General features: G+C 32.5%; 1 long non-coding RNA gene across 1 annotated transcript; it reads left to right on the plus strand.

Annotated features, from left to right (window-relative positions):
- Positions 1 to 6,857: 6,857 nt before the first annotated feature.
- Positions 6,858 to 7,683, plus strand: LOC138855714 (uncharacterized). The gene is made up of 3 exons (XR_011394788.1): positions 6,858 to 7,058; positions 7,149 to 7,469; positions 7,529 to 7,683. It is a non-coding gene; the product is annotated as an uncharacterized lncRNA (long non-coding RNA).
- The last annotated feature ends 6,567 nt before the right edge of the window (positions 7,684 to 14,250 follow it).

Consider the following 14,250-nt stretch of genomic DNA (forward strand, 5'->3'; position numbering starts at 1 on the left):
TGCTCATTAAAGTGTTGCTTCGTTTTCGTTGTCTCCAATTTCTCATTTCAGCTTGCTTAGCTTTGTTGTTTTTTTTTGCTTACCGTTTGTGGCGTTCGCGTTACAAAAAACATACAGTAAATTTTAGTATTGACTGTCGCCGGCAGCGACTGAAGAGCGTTCGACTTTGTTTGTTTTTATCAGTTGCTCACAATTGCTCTCAGCGTGTTGATAACAATTGTGTTGCTGGCAACATGTTGCTGAAAACGTGCTAGCTTTTGTAAACATTTTGGATGATATGAGCATTGTTACAATTTTTAAATCAATACTAATTTCCAGTTTATTTTAAAATAGCTTTTCATCTATTGTAGAAAATATTTTCTTTTGCTTAGTTTAATGCTTATAATTTTTGAGGGTTGATATAATATGTTACCCACAACCATAAAAATATTTCAAAATTGCATTTCATTAATTCAATTTGTTTTAATAGTATTGTATACGAATATACTTTTTTATTTGGTTTCACTTCACTTTTAATTAAATTTATTTTTAATGAAATATTTCAAACTCTTTGTACCGAGACATAAATGATTTATACGAAAACAACAATATTGAGATCATTAACCTTAACTTAAATGTTCGCCACGGTTACACAGATCTGCATTCATCAAATATGCTAATTCGGTCTGGTGGTAAGCAAAATGTGAAAGGAAATACTGAACTGGAACTTAAATACGCAAGACATACACAAGAAAACACATTGTCACGTATTCTAATACAAAACTTTTTTATCGCCTTCAAAATAGACCCCTCGATACAAGCATGGGAACGCATAACCCATTTTCCACACATTTGTCATAAGTCTCGGATGGGTTTTTTCGGTTTCGGTTCATTTTTTGTTGCACAGTTTCGACCTCATATTCTTCAGCACATTAACTAAAATGTCTTGAGTCGGGCCCGGAGAGAGGTTGTGATCCTCTGCTATATTTATGTAATACGGTAAAAAGCGCCAGACAAATTGTAGAATAATACTTTTTTATCGATTCCGGTTGCGCGTGAAGTTTATTTAAATGGATTAGTTCATATCAAATTTGATCAGTTATATAAAGTTTGAATTTTTTCAGTTTTCCCAAACGATTTAGAAGGAAACTATTTTTCGTTTAAACAACTGATTTCGATTATTCGTAATTTCTTAAAAAGAAGGAATATTTTTTTAGAAAAATAAATTACGAGCAATCTTATAGAGTTTCATTGTATAAAGGGTGTCCCAAAATTAACGCAAGACTTAAAGTGCTGACAACCCTCAACAAAAAAACACAAATCGACAGCTGACAGTTTAGCTTAGTAAAAATGGACAACTTGCTGCTTTTGGGTGATTCATTAGTTAATGAAAAAGTTGTCAGTGTTTATAAATATTTGCTAAGTTTCCGTATGTCATATATTCTTCTCAAGGAAGTAAATTAGACTATTTCTAATATTGATAATTACATAGTTTAATCGAAGTGTTTGCTACCTGCGCATCTATATATGTATATCACCATACAAAAAATGAATCACACCATTTTGATCAAAATATATTAATAAACTTTATAAAATTTATATGTATACGAATAAATACCTCATAGTTGCTCAGTAACAATGAAACTCTTTATTATCAAGTTTCTTTTGAACGTTAAATGTTTAATATTTATTTAAATATAATTTATACTTATGTTTAAGCATTTAATTTCTGTAGTTTTCGTATAATAATCTAATATTCACAGCTTCGTGAGGAAGCTTTAAACACACACACATGCGCGGTGCACATTCATAACTGCCATTTAATTGTATTATAACTTTTAATTACAGCAGATTTGCATATTAAATCACTTTCAATAGGGCAAAGTAGCTAATGTTGAAAAAATTATGTGATCATGTAAAGGCATGGAGGAGAAAAAGCCAAAAAAAAAATTTAAAAATAGATCTACAAAAACAAAAATGGACAAGTAAGGAAGGGCTAACTATGGGTGCAACCGAACATTTTATACTCTTGCCACTTGCAAGGATCAAAGCCGAATAAATACTAATAGGTTTTGGCAAAACTTTATATTAAAAAATGTTGCAAAAAAATTCAATATGATATAAACTTAACCGAAGAAGATAAATTTGATATATTGAGTTGATGTGGCAAACGTTAACCAGAGGATCGAAATTCGTTATATTAGGGACATGAGGTTAAGACCAAGGTCTAGACCAATTATTTATTTAGTTTTATTAAAATATCACACATTTCAACCAACCTGTACAGTTTAAAGTGAGGTGGAAAGCCGGAAATCATTATGTATGCAATATTGGGGGCAGAAAAAGGGATTGATTTAATTTTTACATTGCACAGGTATACTTGAAAATATATTTTCAAACAATTTTATAAATATATAACTCACACACTGGATGACATTTTAGGCATAAGGCTTGTCAGAAAACGAAAATCATTATATGTAATATATAAGAGTGGGGGTTATATGTTCATTGAGTTTCATTAAGCTACATTAATATATATGGAGTAAAGTCAGCCGCATGTTCGAGAAACGTGATATTAGTTATATGGGGGCTAGAGCAAGTTTTCAACCGATGTTATACATTTCGAGCACAAAGATACATTGCTATTAGTTTTCATTAAGATAGCTCACATAATGACCGAAATGCTTGGTATGTGGTACAAAGTAAACCGGAAGCGGCTAAGAGAACCCTCATCCGATTCAACCCATTTTTGACATACAAACATACTATTATCAGGAAAGGGTTTCCCCGGATTTCAATATATCACAGATTGACTGATATTTTGGATAAAATGTTTGCTGTAGTAACCGGGTTCATATATTCGGTATCTGGGCCTTGAACAGTTGTAGTCCGATTTTGAAAATGTTTGGTCATAAGGAGGCCTACTGTAAGCGCATTATATTACCAAAGTTTTATCCTGATATGTATAGATAGATAAGAATCAGAGGGAATTTAAATTTGTGTTATATGAAAAGTAGGCGTGGTTGTAGTCCGATTTCGATTAGTATTACGGATCAAATGTGGTCGATATAGGTCAAGTAGGTCTAGAGATATGGGTTTTCACCTAAATGTGGGCGGTGCCAAACCCATTGAACAAATTTGACACCGGCTCCTAAACAGCTCCCGCGTGGGTAAAATATAATGTTTCTGGCGCATTAAGTTATAGATTTATCGCACTTTTAGTAGTTTTCAATAAACCCGTTATATGGGGAGTGGACAGGGTTTCATCGGTAGGGATGCTCAAGTGATTTGTCCAGAGCGATTTTGGTTTTTGTATCTTAAGTGGACTTTTCAAAAGTTCTAGCCTCTTGCTACTGCGATCGGCTGTGCTTAATAATTGTATCATAATTTAGCGCTTAGTTATAGCACTTTATAAGTTTTCGTTGACCGCCGTTTTGTCGGGTGGCAGTGGTCCGATTGCGATCCATCTGTGACTTCGCCCCTTATTTTTTGCCAAGGAAACCGTGTACCAAGTTTCAGTACGATATTTAAATTTTTACTCAAATTACAGCTTGCATAGACAGACGGGCGGACAGACAGACAGCCACTCGGAATTCAACTCGCATCGTATATATATGTATATAATTCCATATCTATTTCGATTAGTTTTAATTGATACAAACAACCGTTAGGTGAACAAAACTATAATACTCTGTAGCAACATGTTGCATGGGTGTAAAAATATAAAATTATATTTATTCAACGCAACTTACCAAACAATTCATAAATATTCAAATTCAATCACCTACTCGTTCATGCTGTTGACTTGACCAACCAACCGGCGAATAGTTCAGCAAACAGCACACTTTGGAGCCGCCGGCTGGGAGGGTATGTCTTTTTATTTGTAGTATTGTTTATGACACAGCCACGACACGAGCATCCGTTGTACACTGATCGGTTAATTATGTTTTTTAGCTGTTTCTGAAAATCGCAAAGAAAAACAAATTGGTGCTAAATTATATAAGAAAGACAGCTTCTGCATATAAGAAATGTTTGTGCGTTTGAAGTGATTTTTTAATGAAAGCGGTTAGTCGAGTGATTGATACAAATCCACCGATGAAGTTGAGATTTTGGTTTTAGCGGTAATTTTATCGTGCTATTAAATAAAATTGGAGCACTATCTGTTGTTTTTATATATTATTTGGCTTTTATATTGAGTATAGAGTAACTAACTGCGGTAAAAACAGATTTATTGTTTTTTTTATAAGTTGGCTCTTGACAAGCTGAGCCTTTTGCGATTCGAAATTCGTATTTATATACGATTATATTATATATCATATGCAATGAACTTCCAAAGAGGAACGGGAATACGGAATGCTCATCACTTTTTTGCACTAATGTCGAAACTGGGCTAACAACCGGGTGACTAAATCTATACCCTTGCATTCATTGTAGTTGTGGTAATTTGTTGTAGCAGAATTCGGACCGCCGACTGATCCAAACCATTATAAAAAAACTTAAACTTTCTTGTTTGCTTAGAAGATTGCAAGAAGAAATAGGTTTTAGTCTCACCGACTATTGTGGTTGCGTTCGGCGACTATTCTTATGAGGTCTGAGAAAAGCAAAAAATTGCCACATCCACAAAATTTAGTCGATACGAAAGTTATTCGAAGTCAAATTCACGCAAATTGCCTTCGTTCTTATTAATTTGTGACACGGTGACGCGGCACATGCGACACCTACTTTGCTCAAAGCATTCGTAAAAGTGTCCAAATGTTTTGTAGACTTATTGTTGTCCACATGTCCATATCCTTACAGTTGAAGCAATTTTTGTGATTACTCGGAGACAAAAGATCCGTTCACTATGAATGATTTATATTCGGTTCCCCATACAATGGCCGCCCAATGTTTTGATCTGATCAGAAATCGAGTTAGTGCAGGTCAAAAATAATTAAAATTTTGGTATAAATTAAACTTTTTTAAACGACGCCAATTTGTCAATTCTTGATTCTTTCCCGATCGTAGGATATTGTACGAACAATATCTTCTAGTTTTTTTTTCTACATTTTTTCTTTAGGTTTCATCCACAGAAAAGCCCGAAAGCACTGCAGCAGTGAACAGTAACCGGAAAAATATTTAAGTTTTTCCCTTAAGAATTTTGACTGTTAGACCAGTGTAGTAATTTTTTAAAGTAAAACAAATCATAGTAGAATGGAACCCCTTGAAAAAGAAAGATAAATACATAAAATTGAAAGGAAAAATATTTTCCAGGCGAATTTCTTATATGTATAAATAATATACTCTTAAAACTTTATACCATTTATATAGTAGCTTATTATTTTTTTGAACCATAAATATCGCCATTTAAAGGCTGTTACACTAGGTAAAACTGTTTTACCCGTGTATACAGAGACTTTTGTTCAATAATATAATTATATTTCAACTAATATATAACATTCATATTAATTAGTATTCATATCATAGCTTTCTAAAATTTTGCTCTGTATAGGAGATATTTTGGCACACAATATCTTATCACCTCATTCATATTAAGAATTCTACAAATAATCACGTATTGTATAACAAACAACGATGACTCCGACTTTCCACAAATTTTATAGAAAAGCTGAAATATAGGTGTGTAGTTTTCTACGCTAATTGAAAGTTTACATAAGTAAATTGATAACATTTCTCTATAATTCATAAAATGCAGATTAGTCATCCACGTTTTGTACAACCCCAAACCAACCAAATGCAAAATTAACAAAATATTTATATAATGCTTAACACTTTGATTTGACCAAAATATTACTCATCTTGCTAAATCCACACATGTTCAATTCACAAGTATTGTATAAAATAACTAAATAGAAAATTAATAGAAAATAAAGTAATAAGCACGCAATAATATGATATGAAAATCCTACAACAACAAAGCAGAAGCGCTGGCGTTAATCGTAACTCACTTAGTTGCGTTTTGGTTAAATCAATCTATCAATTTTTTCACCATTTTCGGCGCCGAATCGCCTGTGAGCGCTCTTTAAGGCGCACACATTATACTAATAGAAACATAAATTCATCTAATTAAGCAGTTAAACGAAGCCCTGCCCCACTAGTTGACTAACTATCTGGCTGTCTGTCTTTATTCTGCCAGCTGAGTTGCCTTTTGTAGCTTATTGATTTCCTTTTAATCACGATATTAATTTTTTTTGCTGCATTAATTAGTGAATATCTGTTATTTCGCTTTCCCAACTGCTGACTGTCGGCTGCCGGCTTGTGTCTGCGCTGTCAATCAGGTGTGTCGGCGCCCTTGCTGGAATAAGCCACACGTGCAGAAAAGACACTCAAGTAGTAGAAGAGGAGGTTGCATAATTTTGATTTATAAGACACGCTCCTGGCTAAACTTCACATTTTAATACATATTAATTTGGCGAATTGATTTCTTGCATAAATATTGACATATTACCTATATAGAAACATATTCCTGTTTCTTGTGATCGACATACATATAAAAACATACAAACTTATCATCAGTCTAAAAAACTTTTTATTTCTCTCATTAAGTAACTTTTTTTTGCATCTAGTATTGTACATATATTTATTTGTACCTTCCGATAACTTTAGGTGATAAGAGTGCAGCTAAGGTGTTGTAGCGCATACGTAGATAGTTAGTTATTGTAGTTTTAGAGAGAGCGGAAGAAATAACAAGTCGACCGGCCTAGAAAAGATTGTTGTGGTTCATGGGCAAAATGTATAACTCACAAGGTTGCAAATACAACATGTGAACCAGCTATGAAAATATGATAACCAAACAGCAAATGAAAAATACTTGAAGGTGTGATATGCTCATTGTAATCAAATATCACTTATATGGTTAAAAGTACATTTCCTTCAGGGTCGCTGGAAGCAATATTAACATTATCTCAATTTCGAGTTGGTGGGTTTATCACCTTGCAAAAAACCTCGAATACCCAAATATTAATGCATAATATGTGCAAGACCTTCCTTTGATGTATTTATAGTGTGAAGGAAATCGTTGAACTGGGCCAAACATAAGAGAACCGACAATCAATAGGCGATTAGCAATAAGTTCAACGCCGGTGAGCACCAAATAAAATTTAAAGTATATGTATATTATTTTTGACAAACCATTGCCATCGCTATTTATTTGTTCAATTCTCATTTATTAGTTCCTATGTAAAGACGTTCGAGGACTTACTGAACCAACTTCATATTTTCATTCCATGTTTTGCAAAATTTCTCTATATGAACAACGCATTGCTATACTGAAAGTCAACAGGATAAGAGAAATTTACCGGTGTTCATTGAATGGAATGTAAAAATAATGTCAGCAGGTTTTGTTCATACTCTTTTCCGAAGTAATTGAACTACCCTATTTATTTCAGCAAAACAAGTAAGCACTTCATTTAGTGTTATATACGCGTATGTGATCCACTCAGCTGCTATGTGGGTCTATTTTCAGCAAAATCTGCAACTTGGAAATTCCGAAGGTCAGTTGGCTTTTATGAAGTTACCTACAAAATGTATTTTCATTTTATTCTATTTAAAGAAATCTTTATATTTCGCTTCCGTCTGCTTGGATTCTTTAAACTAAGAACTAGAACTATAAATGTGTTTCAGAACAAGTAATACTTACTTATACCTATATGTACAACGTAAGGGATCTAATAAAAGTTCGATAAATTGAGGATAACAAGTTATAAATTGATTCGAGTCTAACTTTATATAAAAAATGGGCATATTATCTTAGAACTGGTCTGGTTTCATATGCCATAAGAAATATATGGAATGGGCAATTTATTTATACTTTAAAGGGTGAATAATGCTTGACGTGACATAGCCTTTGTATTCTTTATAGTGGTAAATTCTCATGTCAATTTTAATATACAGTTACATTCAATTAGCAAAAGTCGCCATACAGTTCAGAAGTAACTACGAAATGACATTAATATAAACCAATCGCATGAGTATAACAGAAAACTTCCAGATGTCTGATGTTTTATATACCTCGAGCTTATACATTACATATCCCTTTAGGCATACTTTAAACGCGTTTTTCTCGAAACACTCTTTTCAGAGTCGGTCATAAATATTTATCGGAAACAGTTGGGCCCATCGATTGGCCGGTCTTAATTTACACATGTCCTTCTTTAATATATCGGCAGATAATACTCAAAGGAATGAGATTTTGACAATGATTTCGATTTTTTTAGCCACCAAATTTTACATTTTTTTATCAAAAACGACGTTTTTTTCGGGAAGCTGCTATTTGGTCAAAAATCAAAATTTTGGTCATTCCTTCGATCATTACTTGTATTAATCTATTATAATAATGAGTTTTTTATTTTGGTTTTTAGAGTTGAGATAATTTTAAGCAGAAAAATCTTCCTCACCGCCAGATACCTTTTTTTGGTGGTCTTTTGGAGATCAGCAATGACAATAAAGGAAACTAAAGTTTTTCAAAATGAATCTTCGATTATTAATGAACCAACATAATTAAACTTTTCTCCAACTCTTCTTAACTTTCTAGTAAACGATGGTCAAATCTTACATTGTCACTGACCTAAAAACTTTAGCTAAGGGCTCTTTTGATCTAATTTCTCTAATATATGTAAATATATCTCTATTGTAAATTCGAATGTTATTTTCTTGAAAATTTAAATTTCTGCAAATCGAACTTTCGTAAGTCCCCATCATACATGGTATTATATTGAATTTATAAGTAAAATATTCTCTCTCACTTATTCTACGTGCCGCCACTTTTAAATCGATTAAATCCTTCTGTCCAAAATCACTTGTACGTCGGCATGTACCCATGAAAAGAGAGCATAAAAATATAAATAATCGTTGCCGCAATTGTTCGCATAAATTTTAATAATTGTGATCTTTGCGCCGTTGCTCGGAGTCTCCACGTTTTGGTGCGCACAAAATAAATCACACAGTTGTGAGGCATTGTGCCACCGTCAACGCCACCACCAGGCGAGTCTGAAACAAAGCACGTGCAAAAAAAAAGCCGTCAAGTACGATGGTCGGCGACATGTGTGGCGTTTCTGCTTCATACCTGTTTTCCGAGTGCATGCATTCGGCATACGAGTGCTAAACATATTCGCATATGTGTGCGTGTGTGTTTTAAGGCAGCGCTTCCTGACAGAAATTGGCCCCAGCGGCAAGTGCAGTCATCACCAAGACCACCGGTCCACGAGCCCCTGATAACAGCAGTTGGTCGTTTCGGCAGCAAGTTTTTTAACATTATTTATTCCCTTTACTTACACTATATGCACACATACACGGGTAAGTCTGCTTTTATTGACTCATTTCGTTCATGCAGTGCTGACGAATAATGAACATATTACAATTGTTACGGAAGCGTACTTCTTCGGCTCAAATACTAAATCGATTTTGTGGTTTTTCCTATTAGTAGTTAACGGTATTGCGTGGCGTTCGGCGATGGGCATATGACAGTGCCGCATTGTTTGTTTTGCTGACGTTCTTCTTACTAAAAACCCATGCTCAGCACTTAGCCCTTGCTCATTCGCTCACTTTTATTAATTACAGTTTTATAGCTTTTGTGTTTTGTTATCTCTTCGATGCAATGCCATGAATCATTTCATTATCCTTCCTGTGTCTTCTTGTACCGTGTCTTATAAGCATATGAATATTTCATAATTTCATACAAAGTGTTGTTGTTCTTGTATCTCACCCAATTATTCATTCATTAATTTTTGTTTTCTTTCTGGCTGAGTAAGTTTTCTTGTAACATTTCTATTGATGAATATCGTGATTAATAAAGCGAAGCAGTCAATTTGTTTAACATATGCATACTGTGTGTTGGAAAGATATTCGTATTGCAAGTGAATTATGAAATAATAATATTAATTTAGCGTTTAGCTTAGGTAGATGTGTTGAGTCCTCAGTTTTTATTTTTTGTGGGCTTTTGGATGTTTTCCAGCAAATATACGATCCAACAATCTCAAAACTGTTTGTGTTCAGAAGAAACCTTGTTTACATTTAAGCTTTGAGCTTTAAGAAAGAGTCAGCATTCTTATAAATTAGTCTTCAAGACCTACACGAACATATTATAAGGAAGAATTCCCTGAAGATGGTCAATGCGGTAGTTAGATGTGATCAATATACTTTAACTCGGTGTAGAGGGTTTAACTAACTAACTGTTAACCATACTTACCATATTCAAAACAAAAAAAAAAAAAACATCGGTTTCTAAGACAGCAGTTATATGGAAGCTTTGAGTTGCAACTTTCCGCTTTTATATATTGAGACGCTTCAACAATACGTAGCAGCAATGGATTTTTTTATTTAACTAATATTGATAGATAACACTGATAAAACTGATAGTTTTAGGATAATACTGCATGAATCTAACTCATCTCCTTTTAGTATTTATAAAAGTCTGATCCAAATAGCAATTTGGTTTGCCATTTTATAATAAACCGAATTACTCCTGAACAATTTGGATTCGGAGATTACATTGTTGCCTTAGAAAAGAACTTATGTTAAATAAAAAATTTGTCCATACAATTTTATGATAAAGCTAAATTCTTGGTGATAACATGAAATTATATGCGCCTTTTTTCTTGAAAACCACTTGCCTAAAAACACTCTTTATTTGAAACAACTACATCTAATTGAGGAAAGCCAGAGCCTTTATTATAGATATTGTGTATTTATAGATCCCTACATCTAGTATTATTTGCTAAATTATTTATTTTATAAAAAATTATGTTTTTCTTATTAGAAATTGACTGCAATAAACTACTATTGGAAGATGTAAAAAATTATAAAAATTTACTGTGTAAAATAAAGAACATGTTATTATTAATTTTTAGAGTTTATATTGTTTCTATACCTCAGAATAATTTAGAACACTACTTTTGACGTTGAGTGTATGTTAACTTGAACGTGCCAGTGGCTATATTTTTTGGTTGATCACATTCACATCACATCACACGAATTTTTATTGTTTCCTTGGCTTTATTTCCTACTCTCCCACAATCTATTTATCTTTACTTGAGATCAAATTTATGTAGACAATAAATTCGGGCTTATAATTAATTATTCTTTTATTAGCATATATACCGTTATATTTTTACATATTAGAATTTTCTATAACTAATAAACGGAGTGTATATGACTAGCTTCCATGGTTGAAATTATGAATATTAAGTAAAAAAAGCACAATAGTTCAATGCAATAAATATCTAAATCTTCATTAATGTTCTATAATAGTTTAAATAAATTGAAATTTATGATGTAAACTTCGTTCTGAGAGGTTAACTGCTTTGCTCTATAGCAGTGACATGAAATAATATTATATATTTATATAAAAGTATATGTGAAAAGGTTAATAATATCTATTTTGTAATTAATATTTGTTTTAAGAAAATATTATTATTCACATATATGGTACAATTTGAAATCAAACGTTAAGATTTCTCTTTTACTAACGAATAATAAAATAAGAATATAAAAATTATTGATTTAAGAATAATGATAATAAATAATAATGGCACTAAACGGCACCATCTACTTTTTAATGAGTATTAGACCAAACCAAATTCGAAGTTTGTCTCCAAAATCGATATATGAGTACATGCCTTCACCGATTTCCGAAATTGGGTTTATTGACAAAAGTATATAAATATTTAAATAATCCACCATTTCTTCTTATTTCCATGGTATAAAACCTGTTCGAGCACCCTTATGTGACAAAGGTTAAGGCGAGAAATTACGATCTTCGAAAAAGCAAGTATACAATTGTCTCTGATCTATGTATATTTAACCCGGATTGTTCCATATTAACTGCGCGCAAACCGAATCGAAAAAATTGTTTTTCTACGCTTGGAACAACCCCTTTTTTATGTTTGTGTGAAGTTTAATATCAATTTGTCAATTAGAGTGTGTTCTGCAGATTTTTAACATGGAAAAAAAATTGAATAATGAGTTTGCTTGGAATTTTTTGTTTGCAACGGAATCGTGGCGACCGAAGCATTAAAAATATTCCAGAAGTGTTTTGGGAAGTCTACTTTAGCACGAAGGCAAGTACTTGAGTGGCACAAAACATTCAGTAACGGTCGTGAATTCAGCGAAGGCTTGTCTCAAATGAAGCGTCAATTCACATCTGTTAATGACTATGCAACCAAAAAAGTTAAAGAAACATAGCCTGAAAATCGTTGTGCTAACAGCAGAGGATAGGAGAAGAGCTCAATATTTCTTACAGATGGACTAAACACATTTTGGTTCAAATTGTGTGCATGAAGCGCGTCAATGCTAGACTCTTACCAAAATAACTGAATCTTTTGCAAGAATGACGTTTATTAGCGATCGCAAAAGAAATGGTGGAATCGTAGTTGAGAACTCTACATTCATCAAAAGCGACATTACTGGTGTCGAGACATGGATTTAAGCATATGAAGTCGAAAGTGTTCAACAATCTATCAAATGGCGCTCCCAAAATGAGCCGAAATGAAACCGAAAATATCAAAATTCGCCGAAGGTACTGGAGGCCATCCCAGCCGAGGCTTATAAAAAATTTATGGATAATTGGATGAAACCTTTTTTTTCAGCTCATTAGATAGGCGGCAATACTGGATGGAAATACGTGAAAACTTAGATCTTGTATCAGCCCGGAGCCACTTTATATTTTAAAGATCATATTGTGTGCTTTTGTTGAATAATATTTTAAGTTAAAACCTCTGCACATACGAGTATATTTGTATCAGGAAAAAAATGGATTTGCTACTGATATTTTAAGATTGTTTGAACTCTCCTCGAAGAAAATTGTTTTTAATTCAATGCGTTATAAGATAAATCTTTATTTAATTTACGAAGGTATAAAAAATTAGTTTAGAAATAGGAACACTGATTGAAAACTTAGCAACCAAATGTAGTCAAACGGAAACTACACCTAGTTGATATTTTTTTTTTAACATTAAATTTATTCTGCCTACCCATTATTTGTTAATTAAATGCTGTGCAACAAATATTCCATAATCGCTTGCGATATCCATTCGCATTAATAAACCGCACGCGACGTTTCACAAATAAACATATACACACATATACGTATATGTGTATATATAATATATTATATTGAATATGAATTTATTTCACATTAACGCCGGCAACTAAAGTGTTTGTTGCTGTTGTCGCCGACCGTTCGTCTGACAGGCAGCCTGATTGATAACACACCCAACACCCAACACCCAACAGTGCCCAATACCGAGTACTCAGCGCGTCAGTAACGGCTAAGCCATTAATTAAAATACGTTTTTATGCACAATTAAATGCAGACAATTATAAATATATAATTACATTTGTTGCTGTAATTGTATTTGAGTAATGCAAATTAGTTATTGGGCTTTGTAATGCAATGCCGAGCATTTGGTATGCAAATTAATATGTGACAATGCAAATTCATTTGCAAATAAAATATGCATTCGCTTTATTTTATTTATTTATTGTTGTTTTTTATTTTGAGTGTGTGTAAGTGCGTGTTTGTGGCAGAAATTTGATAAAAATTTAGAGCATTTACAAGCGATTAGTTTGAGCGCGTTAATAATATATTGTGTAATAAAGAAGTTTTTTATGCTTTCATTGGAAATCTAACGGTAATTCTGAAATTGATATATAATTAATTATAAGCGCTTGCATAAGCAACAAATTTTTGTGTTTTTCTTCTGAAATGTGGTTAATGTATGAATGTATATGCAACGCTTTGAACAACAACAAGTCAGCGCTCTTGAATTTTGTAAGCGAATAACGGTTAACTTGATGTGTCATTTTCCATTATATATTGACACCGGGCAGACACTTCCTCAATCAATAATATTGAATATTGCAAACAATTAGGTACAAGTATATGACGACAAGCGCCTGGCTTTGTATAAATGTGTATATGAATGTGTTTTGATAGGAAACTCAATAGGCAATATTTTTAATGTCGTCAATTATCAATTTTAAGTAAGAATATCTACATATGTATGTATATATTAGTATACACAAACAACAATCTCTACTAAAAAGAGATTTTAAAACTTATCTTGTCTCCTTGTTTAAAATTACTTTAAGTATCAAAATAAATTATGGCATATTAATTGAACAATTGGAATTTTCAAATATTCAAGATACTAAATATAATTATTTAATTTTATTATATTATAAATGAATTTATTGGACCTATTCAAAGTACACTTCTTTCTAAGTTAATTATACTCAATTTATCAAGCAATGGAGTTAATAATTAATTTCTCAGTT

The sequence above is a fragment of the Bactrocera oleae genome, chromosome 2, assembly GCF_042242935.1.
Source record: "Bactrocera oleae isolate idBacOlea1 chromosome 2, idBacOlea1, whole genome shotgun sequence".
Classification (NCBI taxonomy): Eukaryota; Metazoa; Arthropoda; class Insecta; order Diptera; family Tephritidae; genus Bactrocera; species Bactrocera oleae.